Source organism: Stenella coeruleoalba (assembly GCF_951394435.1).
Source record: "Stenella coeruleoalba genome assembly, chromosome: 6".
In the NCBI taxonomy this organism is placed as follows: Eukaryota; Metazoa; Chordata; class Mammalia; order Artiodactyla; family Delphinidae; genus Stenella; species Stenella coeruleoalba.
The window spans coordinates 57,968,401-57,989,679 of record NC_137151.1 but is presented as its reverse complement, the minus strand read 5'-3'; the positions used below and the strand labels follow the sequence as shown (position 1 = coordinate 57,989,679).

The 21,279-nt window shown below is 38.3% G+C and overlaps 1 protein-coding gene across 5 annotated transcripts in view; it reads right to left on the bottom strand.

Annotated features, from left to right (window-relative positions):
• Positions 1-13,576, bottom strand: part of TANK (TRAF family member associated NFKB activator) — a 72,814-nt gene extending 59,238 nt beyond the window's left edge. For 4 of the 5 annotated variants that reach the window (XR_013828808.1, XM_079924851.1, XM_079924854.1 and 1 more), the window contains exon 1: positions 13,445-13,576. The gene's annotated coding sequence lies outside the window, so the exon portion shown is untranslated. The remainder of the gene's footprint in view (positions 1-13,444) is intronic. The other variant, XM_079924853.1, reaches the window with a different exon arrangement.
• Positions 13,577-21,279: the final 7,703 nt, after the last annotated feature.

The following is a 21,279-nucleotide window of genomic DNA, read 5'->3' as shown; positions in this document are numbered from 1 at the left end:
GTAGTGAAAACAAAACAGACATGAAACCTACCCTGACGACGGCACCATTAGCTGTAACTTAAAGAATATATATGAGTACCTGGAGATATTTAAAGGCTAGAGTTTGGAAAGGAAAGTGCTCACATCAATTTACAAGGTTTAGGAAAGGCTTTGAGAGGTAGATGGCATTTGACTTGGGTTTTGAATTATGGGTAGGAATGACCTCACCCATTCCTTTTATTTGACTGTCAAATAGCAGTCATCCTTTCTAAAACAGGTTCCTGACAATTATAAAGATGTTTTTTTTGTGCTAGATAATATCCATTCTTCACTAAAACAGCCCAGGATTACACACATTTCTTATGCATTGTTCAGTTTGAATTTCCAGATCAGGACAACTCTGCAAACCTGAGACAATTCTTAAGTATAACAATTATGGTTACTTATAGAAGTGATTAATTAGGCTAGTCCTTGTCCATGATGCTTGAAAAGAAGCAAGGGTAGTAATGGAATACAGAACAAGTCCTATATCTGCTCTGGACCTCGATTTTCCTTGCTTTTAAAGTGAAGGGGTTACAAGACAATCTCCTTCAACTTTATGACTAGACAGCATTTCTAAACAAATACAGAGTATAGAAGCTTTTGCTTGGCAAATATAGTGATTTTTCCTCATAAATGATATCATAGATTTAAAAGTTACAAGCCAGTTGATATGGTAATTCATTTAAAGATAATGAGAAGTATGGAATAAAGTTATGTGGGATGTCCTAGAAGAGACATGATACTGTGAAAATATGTGATATGAAAATACATGATGTAACACTGTGAAAATTAATGACTTTCTTTATTTCATAACAATTATATAGTCCCTCCTAACACTTTACTAGGTAGAATGAAAAAAAAGTACAGGCTTTGAGTTCAGATCTCAGATCTGCAGTTTTCTAGCCATTTACTTAGCTTTTCTGAGCATTAGTTTTCTTATACATAGTTTGTAGGTTTATTGTGAAGACTGAGATCATATATGAAGCAATATCTGTTAACTGTTCCTCAATATCCATTCTCTCCTCTTCTAGTATTCCTGATTTTTAGCTGATGTGGTCATGTGACTGTGTTCTGGTCATCGGCAAGTAAGTATAACTTCCAAGACAAGCTCTCTTCTTTTTCCCTTTCCCAGTTGGATGGAATATTGTGGTTAGTCACCCGAAACACTGTGGTGAGGGCAACACTTCCAGGATGGTGGAACAAGGAGATGTGGAACAACAAGAATGACAGGTCCTTGACACTGTGGAACTGCCAGATCAGCTCTGGACATCTTATACTTTGAATTGTAATACGTGAGAGAAATAAAATATCTGTCTTATTTGTTTAAGCCAGTGTCTTTGGGGGTCTCTTAAGAGAGGAGCTGAGCTGTATCCTAACTGGTACAATATTCAAGACTGGTTCAGTGCTGAACACACAGTAGGTTCTCCTTTTTCCATGGGAAAGAGACAAACTCATAGTCTTTGCCTTATAAGCTCTAATTAGAGCTTATAATTTAGTAAGGCAGAAACACATGGAAATGATTAACCATATTAACAGATCAATTATAAATGTGTAAAAATGTATAAGCGTATCTTGATAGGTATCTGGGAAACATAGGTAGAAGCATTTGTAGGAACTGACCCAAAGGCTCACTCAAGATTTGTACATTTCATTGTATTTAAGTTTTATCTCAAAAGAAGAAGAAAAGAAAGAACTGTTAAATAAAGAGTATAAGCAGGAAAAAGGCTCAATAGAAGGAACAATTAACATGAGAGGAACTGTGGAAGGCTTCACAGAGGATCTGACGCTTATACTGGGACCTGAAATATGAGAAGGATTTCAACAAGTAGAGAATGAGAGGGGAAAGAACATTCACTCTGAAGGAGCTGAGGCTCTGAGAAATCACTAGTATAGTGCATTTAGGGACTGGTGGTGAGTATTGTATTTATGAAAGTAAGGTGTATGTACAGACAGGATGGAGAGGTCAGGGTGCTAAGACAGGTGCATAGTCAGGGCCACCATGTGTGATTGTGCTGCACTGAAAGATCCCTATAGGTACCGTTCATGTAGACCATAATTGGAAAGAGTTACACCCTAGAGTTACAGAGTGCACTAACTACATAAACTATACTACACAGCAGATTAGATACGGCCAGATTGCAGTAGACCTTGAATGTCACTCTTAAGAAATTTAGACTTTAACTTGCTAACATTAAGGAATAATGGAGGATTGTCAAGCAGGAGATGGATATGTTTTAGAAAGATTAACTGGATATCAGCAGGGAATATAAACAAATGAGGGAGACAAAGTGAAGATATCCATAAGAAGCTACTGCTGTATTCTGAGTGAAAGATGAGGGCTTAAACTAGAGTAGGGAAAATGAAAGATGAATGAATTCAAGAGACATTTTAAAGGTAGAATCAATAGGATTTGTTGGCCAACTGGATCTGTACAACAGACAAGAAGGAAGCGTTCAGGGCCCAGCAATTCTGAATCAGTTGGCCTGGGAAGGAGTCCTATAATCTATATTTTAATAAGTAAAGTAATCAGGTTATTTTGTTAAAGATAGTTCACCAGCCATATTCTTCAAAAATTAGGCAAACAGTGATGCTAGTCAGCCACAGAGAAACAGGAAGAAATACTGAGGGGGAGAGGAGAGGATATTGAATTCAATTTTGAACAAAAGTGCTAACAGAGACATAATTAACAACAGTCAGGAAAAATGTACCAATTGAGTGATAATGAAATCTAAAGGAAGAAATGATGGCTAAGTATGCCTTCCCTCCTGCTTATATTCTTAAAGTTTTTAATGTCCTCTGGTACTGGTTGACAGTCAACCAGGCCAAAATCTTTTTACCAAAAAAGAAACAAACAAACAAACCCCTTACATTTTGTAAAAGAAAACAGTGGAGGGAGAAAGAAGCAATACTTGTTATTGTACCACTTTGTGTCACAAGATGCACACTTTTTTTCTCCCAAATATAAACCAAAAAAGAGGATAGGCCCACTGGACAACGTCAGAAGGAAAACTAGGATATGCATAAAATAGTAAGGCATTTTAGTATAAGTCTGTTACCTTATATGAAGAGATTATTAGCCAAACAGGAATGTTATCTAACGTTCTGTTCTGTTAACATTTATACAGTGTTAAATAACAAGAAAAATAACTTTCTGGTAGAGTGAATGTGTTATTTTTCTTAAGTCTCTCTCTTCTACTCTACCAAATTTATGATAATGAAATAGTATTATTAATGATCTTTCACAAGAGTAGAACATTTGTACCTATCTTCTGGTTTTAATTTAAAAAGTGTGAAAAAATATTTTCAGTAATCTTAAAAAGGTCCCGCCAACCAGAAGAGATGACACACGTTGCACCAGATTCATAAAGGGCAAAGTTGTTTTTGAAAAAGAAGTAGTTAAAATCTCATGAGTTAACAGATTAGGGGCCCCTCCAGCATCTCTGAGTCATTTACTAAATCATAACCACTACGAAATGAGAGAGCTCTTCTATGAAAAGAGAATGAAACTTCAGGAGACAGAGGACCTTTTCACAAAAAGGTCTATTTTCTCTTAAATCGCAGTTGAAATCGCTGAACAGTCATTTAGCCTTGAGAATATTACCAATGATAAATGGGAACAGGCAAAAGCCTACATAATTATAAGCTGTACTCTGTGCTCTTAATTACCAGCACAGAACTCTACGGCTCTTCATATCGCTGCTTTTAATTTCCCTGAGGACACCTAGAGGCTGCTGGGCAAATGTTTGCAAGTCACAACTTGTCTTATTAGAAGTAACTGAGAGAACTCCAGTGAGAAAATAAATAAGGTTTCAGAGATATCCAGATCTCCATTCCTAGTCATTCCCAAGATGTTTAGGTTGTGACTTTAAATGTATAATATGATAGAAGTTTAAAACCAGATACAGTATTTTTATACCATGCAACACACTTTCTTACTCCTACTGTTGAATACTCCTGAAGACAGGACTAAAAATCCCTGGGTAGCCTGACAAACCAACTTCTCAAACCTGCCTCTGTGCCAAAATTACCCAAATCTCTACTCTTTTCAGGGCCACTCCAGTTTTCCTCAAATGTGAATATTCAGATCTAGTTAAGTCCCAGATCCCAAATGTGAATATTCAGATCTAGTTAAGTCTAGCTTGTTATGCTACCCTACTGTGGAGGAGCAAGAGTTTATTAAAAAATTTGATTCTGTTTCATTTCCTTTTGCATCTGGAAAAAATTAAAAAGATGCTATAAAATAAGATTCCAAATCTTATTTTTAACTGAGACCACATCTTGTGTAAAATGTGTTAATTTCTCTCTTAATACAAGTTAGAGAATCAAAATTAAAAAGCCTAGTCAACCAAAGATAGAATCAGAGTTGAAGTGCAGAAAACATGTCCAGTCTAGATATGCTTGTTGATGGGTGAGAGTAAATAAGCTGTAGCCTTTCTGTGGACCTCGGTTCCCTCATCTGTCCCAGTTTAGAATGTCTGGGGTACAGCATGCTGTAGGACATGGGTTCCCAACCTGTCAGTACATTAGAATAATCCAGGGCAGTTTCAAAAAACAGATCAGCCACCCCTGTCCAAGACTTCTTGGATCATAATTTTTTTTGGTGGAGAGGGGGCGGTGAGGGGAGGAAGAGGGAGAAGCAAGTGTGAAAGATTTAGAATCACTGCCATAGGGGATCAAGTCATAACTGGGAAAGCACTGTACTCTGTAAAACACTACACAAATATGCACCAAGGCAGGGAAATAGGCTTTCATAAAGTGTCCTTTTGTTCTAAAGTGATCTGCTTTATGAACTGTTCCAAAAGAAGTGTATAGAATTGAGAAACAAAAATAGCAGTTGCTAAGGTAGATGTTCTTAAAAAAAAAAAAAAAAGGTATTTTGATACTTTGGCAGATGGTCCAGAGCAACAGCACTCTTGTCGATCTTGATTCCATGAAATTTCCACAGTTCATCAGTCTATGTGACAACTGTTTTCTCTATTAATGGAAGAGACACCATTAATGGCATTTGCACTGAAGTTCATGCTGAAAGAGAAATCTGAGTGTGACCAGAGTTCTCCCACCAAGCAGTCCTTATAACTTGATTCTACCCCTACCAATACTCTAAATCATCTCAATTCTATTTAAATTCTCTAACTATCTACAGATAGTTTAGAAAGGGCATAGATCCCAGTGCCATGCCTTCAATCCGAATAGGCACACAGCTATGAACCAGAAGGACAATCTTAGTCTTATAATTGAATGGGAAGCTTCCCAACAGTGGTGGTGGTTCCCTATTTCCTCCTGGGAAACCTTAGGGACAGGGGTAGAGACTGACACCTGCTGAGGTAAAAACTGCTTGCTACTTTACATAAACTACCTTATTTTAATGTTCCCTTTCCAGATAAGGAAACTGAGCTTCAAAAGGTTAAATACGTTGCCTGAGTTCAACGAATGAGAAAATGGAAGACCCAGATAAATCCAGGTCTCTTTGATGTGAAAGTCCAACATCCTAGCTCTTTTCACCCTAATTTAGTTTTTATTTTATTTTTAATCAAAGCATAACACATCTACATTTTAATGAGTAAAATAACTTTATAAGGTTTAAGAAAAACAGTAGTACCTTACTCTCCTCCCTTCCCATTTCCTGCTTCACCTTGGCAACAATTTTCAGCTCTTTTGGTTGATTCCTCTTTTTTTTTTTATAAATTTATTTTTATTTTATTTTTAATTTTTGGCTGTGTCAGCTCTTCGTTGCTGCACGCGGGCTTTCTCTAGTTGCAGCGAGCAGGGGCTACTCTTCGTTGTGGTGAACAGGCTTCTCATTGCAGTGGCTTCTCTTGTTGTGGAGCACGGGCTCTAGGAGTGTGGGCTTCAGTAGTTGTGGCACGTGGGCTTCAGTAGTTGTGGCACGTGGGCTCAGTAGTTGTGGCACGCGGGCTCTAGAGTGCAGGCTCAGTAGTTGTGGTGCACGGGCTTAGTTGCTCCGTGGCATGTGGGATCTTCCCTGACCAGGGCTCGAACCCGTGTCCCCTGCATTGGGAGGTGGATTCTTAACCACTGCGCCACCAGTGAAGTCCCTTTTGGTTGATTCTTTTTGGTATTATCTCTGTATCTCTAAATAACATGTTAATATTGCCACTACTGAGTTTTCAGTTTTACTTGTCTTCCCACTATGCAAAATAAGGATTCAGCTCTCTTTAAAATCTCCCCTCCCTTTATATTCTCTCCATTCTCCTCATATAGTTATATCCTATTTTTTGGTTAGATTTGCATTCTACTTTAACTTTCTTATGACTACGTAATGCTATTCACTGCTGAGCCATATAATATACTATGGCTCCTTTTCCTTTCCTGAAAAACATTTTTCCTGAAAAAATTTCTTGTTTGTTTCATTTCTTATTATCATTACTACAACTCCTCAATCCACTGAGACACTTCAATTATTCTATCAATTTCATCTTCCTAGAAGAATCTCTCCTTGACCTTTCTGACTTGCTCAAGTCTAGATTTGTTGATTTCTATGCCTAGAGGAAAGCCTTCATCTTGAGACTTTCTTTCAACTTGAATTTGATGATTCCCTTTATTCACCTCTCTCTCTAGCTGAATCCCTCATTTTCAGTATCCCAAATCTTCATCCTTCTTGTTTTACTCCCCAATTTGGTGAAGTAAACCCTCTAGTAGCTTCCTGATAAAGTGCCTGCAAAGTAAATTTTTTGAGACCCTTCATAACGGAAAATATCTTTACCCTCAGATTTAAAGGACAGTTTGCCAGGTTAAAAGTTCTAGGTTGGAAGTAATTTTTCCTCAGAGTTTTATAAGTTTTACTATGCTCCCTTTTGTTTTTGTTGAAGTCCAGAGCCATTTTGATTTCTGATCTTGTACTTAACCCACGTGGAAGTTCACCCTTCAGTTCTTGCAAATTTTCTTGAATAACTTTTTGAGCAATTTCATTCCTTCTGTGTCCCTTTCTATGACTCCTACTATCTGGATGTTAAATTTTCTGAAGTGGTACTCTAACTCCTCCCACCCTCCTTCTTGTTTGTTTATTTATTTATTTTTAGCTGCATTGGGTCTTCGTTGCTGCGCACGGGCTTTCTCTAGCTGTGGCGAGCGGGGGCTACTCTTTGTTGAGGTGCACAGGCTTCTCATTGTGGTGGCTTCTCTTGTTGTGGAGCATGGGCTCTAGGTACTCGGGCTTCAGTAGTTGTGGCATGCGGGCTCAGTAGTTGTGGCTCGTGAGCTCTAGAGCACAGGCTCAGTAGTTGTGGCACATGGGCTTAGCTGCTCTGTGGCATGTGGGATTTTCCCGGACCAGGGCTTGAACCCATGTCCCCTGCATTGGCAGGCGGATTCTTAAGCACTGTGCCACCAGGGAAGTCCCCCTCCTTCTTTTTAAACAAACATTTCTTCCCTTATTTTATAGATAAAAATATCTTAAGCCTGTTGTCTTTGACAACCAGCACTATGATACCAAATGATATCTAACCAATCCTGAATAAAAATTAATAATCAAAGAAAGTAGTGGTGCTTTTGGAGCTCCACTGAGGCTGCAGGTGTATGAGCCAAACAATGGTCTACCACCAATTGCCCAGTTCAACCAGAGCAGCTCAACTGTGATTAGTTATATACATTGGGATTTCAAGTTTGAAAAGAATCACAGGCCTAAAGGTAGATTTCCACCACCTCCACCCCTAAAATGATTTATAAGTCTTTAACAAGTCTACTTTTTGTGGACAAGTAGAGACAAGTGTGGGTGATTTAGTAAGTAGAAAAAGGTCCTCTGCTGGGTTTCCCCCACTGCTGAGACTATTCTGCTTCTGGGTAAATATTCTACCAGGGTTCACACTTGTGGTAAGATGCCAGTTCAAATCTACAGAAGCTTCAGGATGGGGGAAGGATCACATAGAGTAAATATGACGTCTTCCACTCTGCCCTAGAAAAGAAAGTCACCTGCTTTTCCCAACCCCTCAGGGTATGAATAATAATGAGTTCATATTCTATCTCAGAAAAGTTGCCATCTTAGCAAACGAAGAGGTGAATAAGTGAGATACATCCTGTCTTTTCTCTATCTTAGCTCTATGTTTGCCTCCTCACTCACACAAAGCAACAGAAGCAAAAAGCAGAAAATAAGTCAACAATGTAGTATATACACATAAATAACATCCTCTGTCTTAGATGGTTAAGGTAAACCTTTAAAGACACTAAAAAGTATGTACGTTTTCCTTGTCTGAAGAGAGGAAATGGAAGAGAACTGTCACTCCTGACATTTACTTACGATCATTTCCCACTTTTAAGAAAGTTCCATAACACAAGCAGCCAATTCCCCAAAATGACAGCTTGCATTTCTGTTCTCACTTTCCAGGTTGTAAACTTCGGTTATGGATATACCCATAGCACACTGCACTACACTGTTACTATGTTCCAATCAGGCAGCTAAAATAATAGAAACTTAAATATCATAGATCCAGTAGTGTCAGAATTTGGATTTCGTATTTTTTTCATAAGCTGGATTGCTAAATGCATCAGGATAAACAAGGTAAGACAATCCCACTGATCAAACCAAAAGCTCCCCAGACCAGGTTCTCCACTATGCTGGATGTTAAAACTTGGTGAAACTTTTTGTGCTATCTTCTAAGAGTTAAAAGAAGACTTTATAGCCAAGACCACACCCATGAGTCTCAGCTTTGCCTCATTTCCTTTTTTATCTCCAGTAGGACCTCTCTCAAACTGTTTATCAAATTCTACGGGTTGAAGTGCAAAACTAAATAGTATTAACACCAAAAAGGAAATTAGGCATGTGATGTTCTACCCATCTAAGGTAAACATAAACACTGCATTGCTCAGTTGTGGTTGGTTGAATCCCTGGATGTGGAACTGCCAGTATGGTGGAACCACAGATACGGAGGAACCTTAGATACAGAAGGCTGACTGTAAAATATATGCAGATTTTCAACTGAGCAGAGGGTTGGCATGCCTAACCCCTGTGTTGTTCAAGGATCAACTGTAGTTAGAATAGTGAAGTTTTACATCAACAGGCTATCTATTTTTTACCATTTCCTTACAGATAATAGGTATGCTTTTAAAAAACATGCAAGTCTTTATTTATTTAGGGCACGCCCCCCAAATTATGCCAATAATTATCTGTTCTAGATTAATAGATGATAATTTAAGATACTCAAATATCCAAGCATTGACATAATGCCTGTATTCTTCTGTAAATAACACTTACGAGTGTCTTGAAGTCTCCTCCACAGTTCACAGATGTACACTGCTAAACTCCATTATCTAAGGTAATAGTCTTGAAAGTAATCAAAAAATATTTAAAATAATCATTTATAAAAGTTAGTAACTCTACCAAAGATTACATAATACAATACTATCCACATATTAACAGTAAACCATTAGCTGAGTAAAACGGTGGGCTTTGGTTGGATGGTTTGTATTCCTTAGAAGCCAGCCCTGTTCTTACGTGTATGCAGAGGCCATGTACATCCCTAGACGGTGCTACTGATTTTCACTTCAAATTAAATAAGTAAAAGCATGCTGAGCTTGCATATGTTCTCAACCACTCCTTTTGAAACTCCCCTATGGGATTTGGCTAGAGTAGAATGTCAGCTTGGTTACTACCTCTAAAGCAAGAAATTTCCTGGCAAAATTGGGAAGCTGATGACAACAAAGTGAAACTGATGCTTTCTCAGTTGAGTATCCCTCCTGGTTTCTTTCAGGGCATAGAAGAGCTTGCCCCTGTAGAAGCAACACTCTTTCCTTCATAAACTGGAGTAGAGAAGAGAAAAAACAGTAAAACACTTTATTATCAGCCTCAGTCTACCTACAGCATTTTCCCAGAACAGGGGGGAAAAAAAAAGGTGGGGGACAAAAATAACCAGGATCAGTACAGCAGTTCTTCTTTCTTGACATTATTGGTGTTTCACATCTTTTCTTTTATAAGGATTTACTCTAAGGAGTTTTTGTTTGTTCGCCTTTTAAAGTTCTGGACCTTTTTGCTGAATATTATTGCTGTTTTTAAGAACAATGTACAATTGACCCTTGAACAACATGGGTTTTAACTGCATGTATACACTTACAGGTGAATTTTTTTCCCACTAAATATATACTACAGTACTATACTATCTGAAGTTGGTTGAATCTGAGGATGCAGAACCTCAGACACGGAGGGCTGACTATAAATTACATGCAGATTTTCAACTGCTGGTAGGCTTGGCACCCCTAACCCCCAAGTGTTATTCAAGGGTCCACTGTACTTTCAGATGGGTTCATGAGTGAATTCTTTCAGACCTTCAAATAGAGAGCTCTTAAGCTGTATTTAAACTACCTCAGAGCAGAGAAAGAAGGAACTCTTCTCAATTCTTTTTAGAAAATCAGCATAGCCTTGCTATCAAACTCTGCCAAAGATAACAGTAAAAAGATAACTACAGATGAAACTCAATTACTGATTTTAAATAAAAATGTGACCGAAAAGAAACCTATATGCTTAAATATTACACAATGACCAAGTGTAAGGTTGGTTCAAAAAGTAGAAATCAAGGGTAAAAATGAACTTATTTACAAAACAGAAGTAGAGTCACAGATGCAGAAAACAAACTTATGGTTACCAAGGGGGAAAGGGGGGGAGGGATAAATTGGGAGATTGGGATTCACATATACACACTACTATATATAAAATAGATAACTAATAAGAACTTGCTGTATAGCACAGGGAACTCTACTCAATACTCTGTAATGGCCCATATGGGAAAAGAATCTAAAAAAAAAAAGTGGATATATGTTTATGTATAACTGATTCACTTTGCTGTACACCTGAAGCTAACATAACATTGTAAATCAACTATACTCTAATAAAAATTAAAAAACAAACAAACAAAACAACAACAACAAAAACCCCAAAAATCTACTAAAACAATTTTCCATTCTAATAGGTCAAGGAAGAAAAGCACATGACAGGCCATGATAGATGCCAAAATGCCGTATGACAAAACTCAACTTCTACTCCTGATAAAAATGTTTAGTTAAGTAGTAATGAAAAGACATCATCTTGACAACAAGAAATATACAGACCAAATGAACATTCAACATCTGTTAGTTAAAACTGTTCTCCAAGTGCTAGCCAATGCAAACAGACCAAAAGAAAAAACAAAAACAAAAAAACCCAACTTCAGACACAATCCAAAATCCATTCCCTGCAAAAATCCCAGTAGCTAGAAATATTAAAGACACTTCCTTGATAAATAAAATTATTTGAAATTTACTCTAAAATTCATATTTAATGATGACACAGTAAAAACATCCACAAACTAAGAAATATGATAAGGATGGTCTGAATCAATGTTATTATACACCACTGTTCTGGAAAAGCTAGAAATTTATTAAACCAAAGAAAGAAAGAAGTATAAGGAAGGAGATAAGATTATATTTAGATGACTGTTTTCCTAGAAAATTCAAGAGAAAAAAATTATTACAATAAGTTTAGAAAGCTGGCCAGATATATAAATTATCTACATACCAGTCACAAAATATTACTGGATGGCTAAAATCCCCCCCAAAAGTTATGTTTTAATGAAACATAAACAGTTTACTTTAAATTTTACCTGAGAAGAGAACGCAATCACCAAGGATATTTTGAAAAAGGCAAATGAAGAGGGACTTGCTTTATGAATTACTAAAAAGTGCCTAATCAAAGAGATTGGTATTTGTGTAGGAAGAGGCAAATAGAACACAGCAACAGAAGAATCCAAAAAAAAAAAGACTCATGTACAGGTGGAAATTTACTATATTAAGGTAGTATTTCTAGTCAGTTGGGAAAGAATTGATTTCAGCAAATGATTTCAGGGAAAATGGCTAAACCCTATCTTATACAATGTACAAAAATAATTTTCATATGTTTTAATGAGTAAAGCATACAAAACTATAAAAAGAATTAACAGACAATACAGGAAAATATTTTAATAATTTTTGAGTAAGGACAGCATTCTTAAGCGATACAAAACCTGGGCATTTAAACCAAAGACTGATAGTTCTTGAAAATATTTGCCATATAATTCACAGAGGATTAATATATCTGTATCCTAATGAAATACAGATAATTTCGTAGAACAAGAGCAAAATATATAGACAGGCAATATCAAGAAATGGTTAACTACATATGGTACATCCAGGCAAAGGAATACCATGCTGGCATTAAGATAAAGTAGAGCTACATGTGGTAAGATTTCCACTATATATTTTTCATCTGAAAAACCAGATAATAGAACTGTATGCATACATAATCTCATTTTCATAAGAAAGCGAAACAACATGTTTACATACACATGAGAGATGTGGAAGACGTTGGAGTACCTGTGGTTGGGGAGAGGGCTGTGAAGGAGTTACATTTTCTGCTTTATACATGACTATCACTTTAGGGTTCTCCTCCCCTCCCTAATGAGAGGGGCAAAATAATTTTTCAGCAGAATACAGAGCTTGCTTCTCTGCTACCTCTCGTTTGAAATGTGTATTCCAACCGTGGTAGGGAAGCAGATCACGTTATTTTCCTTCACTTTCATGTCATTTCACTTCCTTTACTACCGGTTTCTCTCTTAAGATATAACTTGTCAAATGAATCTGTGAGATAAATGACACTTGACATAGCAAAGGCTGCTCTACTTCTGCTTGTTACAGCATAATAAGAGACACAAAGACTCTTTGGTTTGAGTGTCTTCCCCCTTCTTTCTTCACTTCGTGACAAGCACAGCTTGTGACACCCGTAACTCGTCGCTAGTCAGTTTACGCCGCGCTGGGGATTCCACCTAACGCCCGGTTCCCACTGGGGGCAGGGTTTGCTTCTGCTCTTTCCGCCTCAGCCATCTATTCTCTCCGTGACCCTCGGGGAAGTTACCCAACTTCTCATTGACAAGGCTATGATAACACCCCACAGGAAAGCTGAGAGCAAAACTGTGCAATAATCTTGGGGGAAAAACAACAGAAAGAACCGACGAAGTTTTCGGAAGAGTAACAACGATAGTACTAGCTTCTGCAAGGCTGCCCGCGTCCTCAAAGGAGGCTGGGACCTCCAGGCGGGGTCCACTGCTCACCCTGATATCGCAAACCCTGCCTCCCCGGTGGCTAGCCAAGAAGTCAAGTCACCGAGAGCAGCCGACGCGGAGTCGGGCAGGATCCCTCCCCTGCTGCCGTCGCAGCGGGGTCCGTCGTTGCTGCGCTGACGTCGCGGGCCCGGAAAGCCCCTCCCTGGTCCGCTCGGGGATGGGGACCCAGGTGGTTTCTCTCGCACTAAGTCCCTCCCCACTCTGAGAACTGGTTGTCTCTGCAGCTCCTCGGCTTCTCTCCCTGCGGCGCCCATACGGCCAGCGTCGCTCACACACACAAGTTCTCTGTCGCCGTGCCCGACGGCTTCGGACACACCAACTAGCTCACGAAGTTTCTTACTCACAGTTCAGGGCTTCCGCGCCGCTCTCCCACACCGCGGGTCGCCGGCGCCCGGCAGAGTGACTCCAACCGGAAGTTGTTTTCCGTTCCAGTTCAGAGGGCAGCGCCTGCGCGCGGAGCATTAACCCTTCACCCTCTACCTCTCCAGGCCTGGCCTCTCCGGCCCCGCCCCTCCCCGCCCCGCCCACTCTCGCCCCTCATCCAAGCCAAGCCCCGCTCATCCAAGCCCCGCCCAGCGCAGCCCCGCCCCTCCTCGCAGGGAAAACCACAGCCTCGGAAAGGCGTACAATGTCAAGTTTAAAGGTCACCTGAGTGTGTTGGCTAGCTTTTTTGCCAAACAACAAATAACAGGGTCTAGCATCACCCAGTGTGTGAGCTGAGAATCACCTGAGAATTACGCAAGAATCACCTGAGAGGCTTGTTAAAGACGTAGATTCACCCCTAGAGATTCCCAGAGTTCAGAGCAACTGGGGTGAAGCCCAGGAACCCGAATTTTCAACATATCCCTATATGAATGTGATTAAGGTGATTAAACTCCACACTCTGAGAAAAATTACACACACACACACACACACACACACACACACACACACACACACACACACACATTTGGTTTTCCCCCAACTAGTAACACCTTTCATTAAAAGTACTTGCTAAAGTTGAATGATTGCTACATGCAAGTAGACCTTTAACATTTCCCATGACTTACGATTCCCCATTATTCCGTTTCCTAACCATGCTTGAATATTCTCCAAGATAGAAAGTTTAGACAGATAACTCAAGAAAAGTTTTAGCTCGAATACCTACTACCTCAGGCAAGTTGCTTAACCTATTGAACACTGATACTCTAAAATCTGACAAATGACAATGATAACCTACATCACTGGATGGATGGTTGCAGAATCAATCCATAATGTAGGCAAAAGTCGTGGTAAAGTTCAGAATGCTCTGTAAATGAAAGGTGTTGTCTGGAATCACTCATGTCATGCTGGCTCCTTCCCACCACCAAGGTCATCCCGAGGACTCCTTTCAGGAAAAGAGCAGTCAAATCCACAGCACATGTGGAAGCTTCCTGAGAGCACTGAAGGCTGGGACTCTCTACATGGACTGGAGCATAACTGTTCTGGGTGAATGCATGTAGCACTTTCAGAAGCTTCCATGGTGATGACCTACTATTTATTTAATTAAACATTATTTTTAAAACTCACTATTTTTGCATATATCTGACAAGGGTTAATGGTGTTTGAAAAAGACTTTATCACCAAGCACAAGCATACTAAGGGTGCTGAAATAGTGATTTCATAGTAAAGATTAAAATGACCATGAGTACTGTATATTGTTGTCAGGCAGAGCCTGCTCTAGAGCATAGCTCTATATCCATAGACTTGATGAAATTTCCAAAGTTGAGAACACTCCTGAACACTCCTGTAACACTCCTGTCCTAGTGGTCTTGGCTAAGCCATACCTTGACAGGTCTTCAGTCCATCCAAGAATCTTTATTCATCCTGAAAGTTGCAAGGCTAGCCCTGGAATCTTGAGCTCCTTTTTTCTAGTCATGCTGTCCCATATAACTTAGAAGCTACTATCTTCCCAGGGAGGTCCAGGATCTTGCTCCTCCTAGGATAGTATCTTTTCTCTGTTAGAGCAGAAGGATGGGGTTCTGACTGCCTCAGTTTCTCCCTACATTTCTGAATCATGGATGTTTATACTTCTTTCCTTAGGCCAGTAAGTCCAAGAATTTAAAAACTTGCCAAATTGCGGTGTATTCTACTTGGTTAACTTGAATATTGGGCTTATTTTTTAAAGTCAAAGCCAAAACATAATTTAAAAACCTTTTTTAAAAAAAACAACAGAAACTTCTTGTGTATAGCATTATGACCAGTTGAACAGTTTTCTTGTAATAAGTAATTGAGTTAAACATGACAGTACAGCACATTTTAAAAAAGAATTTTTAAGAGTAACTTTAAGTTCACGGTAAATGTGAGAGGAAGATACAGAGATTTACCACATACTCCCTACCCTGAAACATGCATAAGACTGTTTCATCATCAACACTTCCCATCAGGGTGATACGTTTGTCACAATTGATGAACCTACATTGACATACTATTATCATTCAAAGTCCATAGTTTCCATTAGGGTTCACTCTTGGTGTTGTACATTTGATGGGTGTGGACAGAAGCATAATGCCATGTATCTATCATTATAGTATTATACTACAGTATACTGGAGGATACTAGTATACTCTATACACTCTGACATGTATCCATCATTATACTATCATACTATACAAGAATAATTTCATTGCCCTAAAAATCCTCTATGATCCACCTATTCATCTCTCCCTCTCCCTAATCTCTGACAACCACTGATCTTTTTACTGTCTCCATAGTTTTGCCTTTTCCAGATTGTCATATTGTTGGAATCATACAGTAGGTAGCCTTTTCAGATTGGCTTCTTTCACTTAGTAATATGCATTTGAGTTTCTTCCATGCCTTTTCATGGCTTGATAGATCATTTCTTGTTAGCACTGAATAATATTCCATTGTCTGGATGTACCACAGTTTATTTATCCATTTGCCTACTGAAGGACACCTTGGTTGCTTCAACTTTTGGCAAGTTGAATAAAGCTGCTATAAACATTAGTGCACAGGTTTTTGTGTGCACATATTTTCAACTACTTTGGGTAAATACCAAGGAGCGTGATTGTTGGGCTGTAGAGCAAGAGTATATTTAGTTTTGTAACAAGCTGCCAAAGTGTCTTCCAAAGTGGCTGTACCATTTTGCATTCCCACCAGCAATGAATGGGAGTTCCTTTTGCTCCACATCCTCATCAGCATTTGGTGTTGTCAGTGTTCTGGCTTTTGACCATTCAAATAGGAGTGGAGTGGTATCTCATTGTGTTTTAATTTTCATTTCCCTGATGACATATAAGGTGGAGCATCTATTCACATGGTTATTTGCAATCTGTATATCTTCTTTTGTGAATTATCTGTTAAGGTATTTGGCCTATTTTAAAATTGGGTTGTTTGTTTTCTTATTGTTGAATTTTAAGAGTTCTTTTTATGTTTTGTATAACAGGCCTTTATCAGATGTATCTTTTGAAAATATTTTCTCCCAGTCTGTGGCTTGTCTTTTCATTCTTTTTACAGTGTCTTTTGCAGAGCAGAAAAATTTAATTTTAACAAAGTCTAACTTATCCAGCACTGCTTTTGAGCAAATTGAAGGAGCTACTTTGACTATTTCTAATTTAAATAGTAGAATTTAATAATACACTCAGAATCTAAAACTGAATTCATGAGCATTTTGAAATATGAAAGTGCTAAACACTTTAAATAAGGAAAGAAAAAATTAAACACACATTTCTTAACTATATATTTTTATCTCTTTCCACTCCCATGATGTTGTAGTCATGAAGAGAAGTGGCTGCATACTGCTCCAATGTCTGAAACATGCATAAATGCTGGGGTAAGTGGATGAGTTTGTGCTAAAACAGTGTCAAACATTTTCCTTTTTTTATAATGATGATGAATTTTTTAGAAATGACATACAATATGTTTTATCAAGGTTAGGAATTGAGTTGGGATATTCATTTGAGGAATAATTCTTTAAAACTGACATAATTTCACTCTAATTTTCCTTATATTATTATATACCTCAGGTTAACAAGTAGTACTGGAGGGTAGGGTGGAATGAAAATGAGAACTGCAGCTTTATTAAAACTATTTCAGGACCTGTTTTCAAAACTGCTTAATATTTTATTGAGAGTTCTGAATATAAATCTAGAAACAAGGAAAGCTGCCAGTATAAACACTCACTACAACTAACTTGGAATGCCAGGTATGCATCAATGGTCTTAGTCAAATCTTTGATGTGAAATATCACTATTAATAGAATCTGGTTGACTTCTGATTTAGGATGACATCTGGACGAGCTGTTTTTGTCTCAGAGTCTCTGAATTAAATGCCTAATGAAAAATCAGAAAAATATGAGAACTCATAATAGCATCAAAAGGCAGGATTGATGACCAGACCCAGCGCATATGGCTGAGAGGCTGTGCCCTGTACAGGGCACTCGGCTGAAATAGGTGCTCGCTCACTTGCCAAGCCTTGCTACCTTGGGCTTGAGTCTTCCAGAGTTGCTATAACCCTGCTGATAAGCATCCTACTGACAGAATTTGACAAGATTTTCCACCACTTGCAAGAACTGTAGGGCTGAAATGGACATGAGCTTTGTTGTTTGAAGGTGAGCAAACCTGTGACCCTGAAGGATAGTAAGAAAGCTATCTGCTTCTGCTTCATGTCACCTACTAGTGAATTGGACAGTAACCCCACTACTATGTGTCACCTTCAAGTACTATTTTACAACTTGTTGCCCCATTATCCCCCATTAGTACGTGTTTTTCTTATCTATTGATATTTTTGAGCTCTGGTTTGGAGTATACCAACATGATCCCAATGGGAGTGGACAGATGTGATACTCTGTATCTAAGGATATGTGAAGCAAATAATGGAAGGGCCTGGGCAGATAGAGCTGTGTGTTTGACTCTCTGGGAGTTTAGTTTTTCATACATGGCTCGTATCAAGGAAAAGACCAATGATTTTTTCCTGATTAACCAGGAATTCTTTTCTTCATATTAAAACAACTAGGCAATAAGGGTGAGGGATCTCTGCCTCAGGCCAGTATTCATAGTGACAAAGTTGGTAAATGTTAGCTTTAGGTCCAAAAGTTAGCTGTGAACTATGCATGTCTTTATGCCTCCCAGCTCAAGATCTGTGCTGAGGAGCTAGTAGAAATCAGGAAAATAATGAGAAGAACCAAATAAAATCCACACTTCTGGTTAGTAAGGGCTACACAAACCTTGGAATGAGTTTAATACAAGATATAATATACTTGTATTAATGAGTGTAATACAAGATAAAGCATCCCTTTGAAAAGACTGTGCTGCATAAAGGAAGAAGAGCAAAGCCCCCCCAAATCCTGAGAAAATGAACACTCTAGAAAATGGTTTGCCAGAAGCATAAGTAAGTGGAAAGAATCCAATTTGTATTTTCTGTGATACAAGAGTTGAAATCTAAGGCATGATATTAAGCTAAGACAAGAAGGGAGACATAAGAACAAAGTTGGGTAAGTTAAGGCTGTAAGGACACAGAACATGCAACATCAAAATTCAAATATTATTTGAACATAATAAAAAATGGAATCCATATTGCAGAATGTTAAATCAATGATTAGAGAAAAAGCTTGAAAAACTCTCTCAAAATGTGAATGGAAAGGAGAAATAGATGAAAAACCATTAAATGTAATAGTGGAAAGATAGTGCTCCAACTTCTGAAAAAGAGATCCGAGTAAATGGAACAGAAATAGCAACTAAAGATATATCAGAATATATCCGAAGTAATACTTTGGTATAAGACAATCAGAGATGAAAAGAACTCAGTGAGTTTTGAAATGTATTAATGAAAACAGCCCAACATTTTGACCTATCCTGATAAAGATTGTAATGTTAAATTATGTATCCATTCATGTATTCAGGAACTATTTTGTGAGTGCTTGCTATATGCTAAAAGTTAGGGCTACAAAGATTACCAAGTCACAGTTCTACCTTAAAAGAACTTAGTGTCTATTGTGGATGATATACATACAAGAAACAGGCAATTGCTATACAATGTGGTATTACACCATAACAATAAGGGTAAGAATAGGGTACTCAAAAAACACATTGGATGACACTTAGTCTAGTCATCAGGGGGTGAGAGAAAGCTTTCTGAATCTAAAGTATGGAAAAAATTCAATAAGAATACAGATTAAAAAATGAAACTATTTTCAAAGGAAGAAAAAAAAATGAAAAATAGACTTAACTTCAACATTAAACTTCAGAAGCTGAATAGAATAACACGTACAGCAGCCTGAGAAAGATTTGACTTACAAAGTCTATACCCACTCGAATTATCATTTTCATAGGAAAGGAAAACTAAGACATTCTTAGGTACCTTATAGTTCAGAGATATTTCACCTATGTCCTGAAATAACTGGACATACACTTCAGTTAGTCAGAAGGGAATCAAAGTGCAAAAACTAAGAAAGGTGAAATTCTGATATAAAAGAAATATCTGTAAATATTTGAAATAATTTAAATATTGGACTAGGTAAAAACTTGTTGCAAATATAATGAGAATATTAAAAGTAATCTTTAAGATATAAGGTCCAAGTATAAATAAATAGGTTAGTAATAATTTGTTCTAAACTTCCTGATTATAGCAACAAAAACTCAAGTGGGTAGAAGAGAGGTGGCAGGAAGGAGAAAGTTCTAATTTACTCATTTTCTTATCTTCTATATGTGAAAACAAGGAAATGATAGGCTCTCATTCTAACAATGATATTATAATTGAACATATATTATTTTAGATTTTTTTTAATATAAAGGTAAATAACTACAAGTAGACTTAAAAGCAATTATACTCCAATAAAGCCATTAAAAATTATATGCTTATTGTTTATGTTTATGTTTTTGGCCGCACCTCATGGCTTGTGGGATCTTAGTTCCCCCACCAGGGATTGAACCCTGGCCCTTGGCAGTGAGAGCGAGGAGTCCTAACCATTGGACCACCATAGAATTCCCCATTTTTTCATGCTCCTCAATAGAGGAGAAAGAAAGGAAAACATTGCTCATGTAATGAAGATGTAAAACTCATCCAATAAGGTAACTCTTGTGAGCACTCCTCTGCAACATTGTTTTTGCACGCATATACTCTGTTCTCATTGTCAACTCTGTCCTCACTGTCACACTCTGACTCTATTGACACCCCTTGTTCAGGCCATCATCAAATTCATATTTACCACACAATCTCCTAACTATTCTCCTAACTTTTTCTCTTGTCAAATTCTAAATTTTATTATGTTCCTTTAGCACCTAAAGTCACTTTCTATTAACCTTAGAATAAAATCCAAACTCTAAACATAGTATGAGGTTTCTTCTTACTTCTCTAGACTCATATCCTGCCTCTTCTTCTGGCTTCTTTCAACACCTCAAATGCTCCGTGTTCTGTCTTTTTCAGGTGTTTGCTAGTGTGTGTTCCTCATACTAGAACGTTTCCCTCACATTTTGCTTGGTCTATTAAGGCCTCAGCTGAATGGTCTGATTCAAAGCAGGGCCTCACTTGACTTCTCTTCCAGGTTAGAACTATGGGCTCCTATTTCACCCTGTCCTTTCCCCTTTATGACATGCCTCACACTTGAAATTCCAAGACACATATTTGGGTGTTTCTGAAGTTAGGATGACTATTACAACTAATATTAAAGAAACTTGTAACACAGTCTGAGGCCTAGATGATCATTGCCCTCACAAAGGCAAACTCAAGCTGACATAGGCTAATGCAAGCAGGCTATAAATGAGAGTTCTCATTAAAATTGCCCCAGTCATATGTTGGTATTGTCATTTACTAACCATGTGACCAACCCCGAGCTTCAGTTTCTTCTCCTGTCAAGTATAGATTATAATAATACTGGCCTCAAAAGTTGTGTGTGGGGCTTTCCTGGTGGCGCAGTGGTTGAAAGCCCGCCTGCCAGTGCAGGGGACACGGGTTTGTGCCCCGGTCTGGGAGGGTCCCACATGCCACGGAGCGGCTGGGCCCGTGAGCCATGGCCGGTGGGCCTGCGCGTCCGGAGCCTGTGCTTCGCAACGGGAGAGGCCACAACAGTGAGAGGCCCGTGTACCACAAAAGAAAAAAAAAAAAAGTTGTGTGTGTATGTGTATGTGTACAGTGAGATAATATATGAACAGGGCCTGGATTATAGGAGGAACTCAATAAATATTAGCTAATACAGTTGACATTTGAA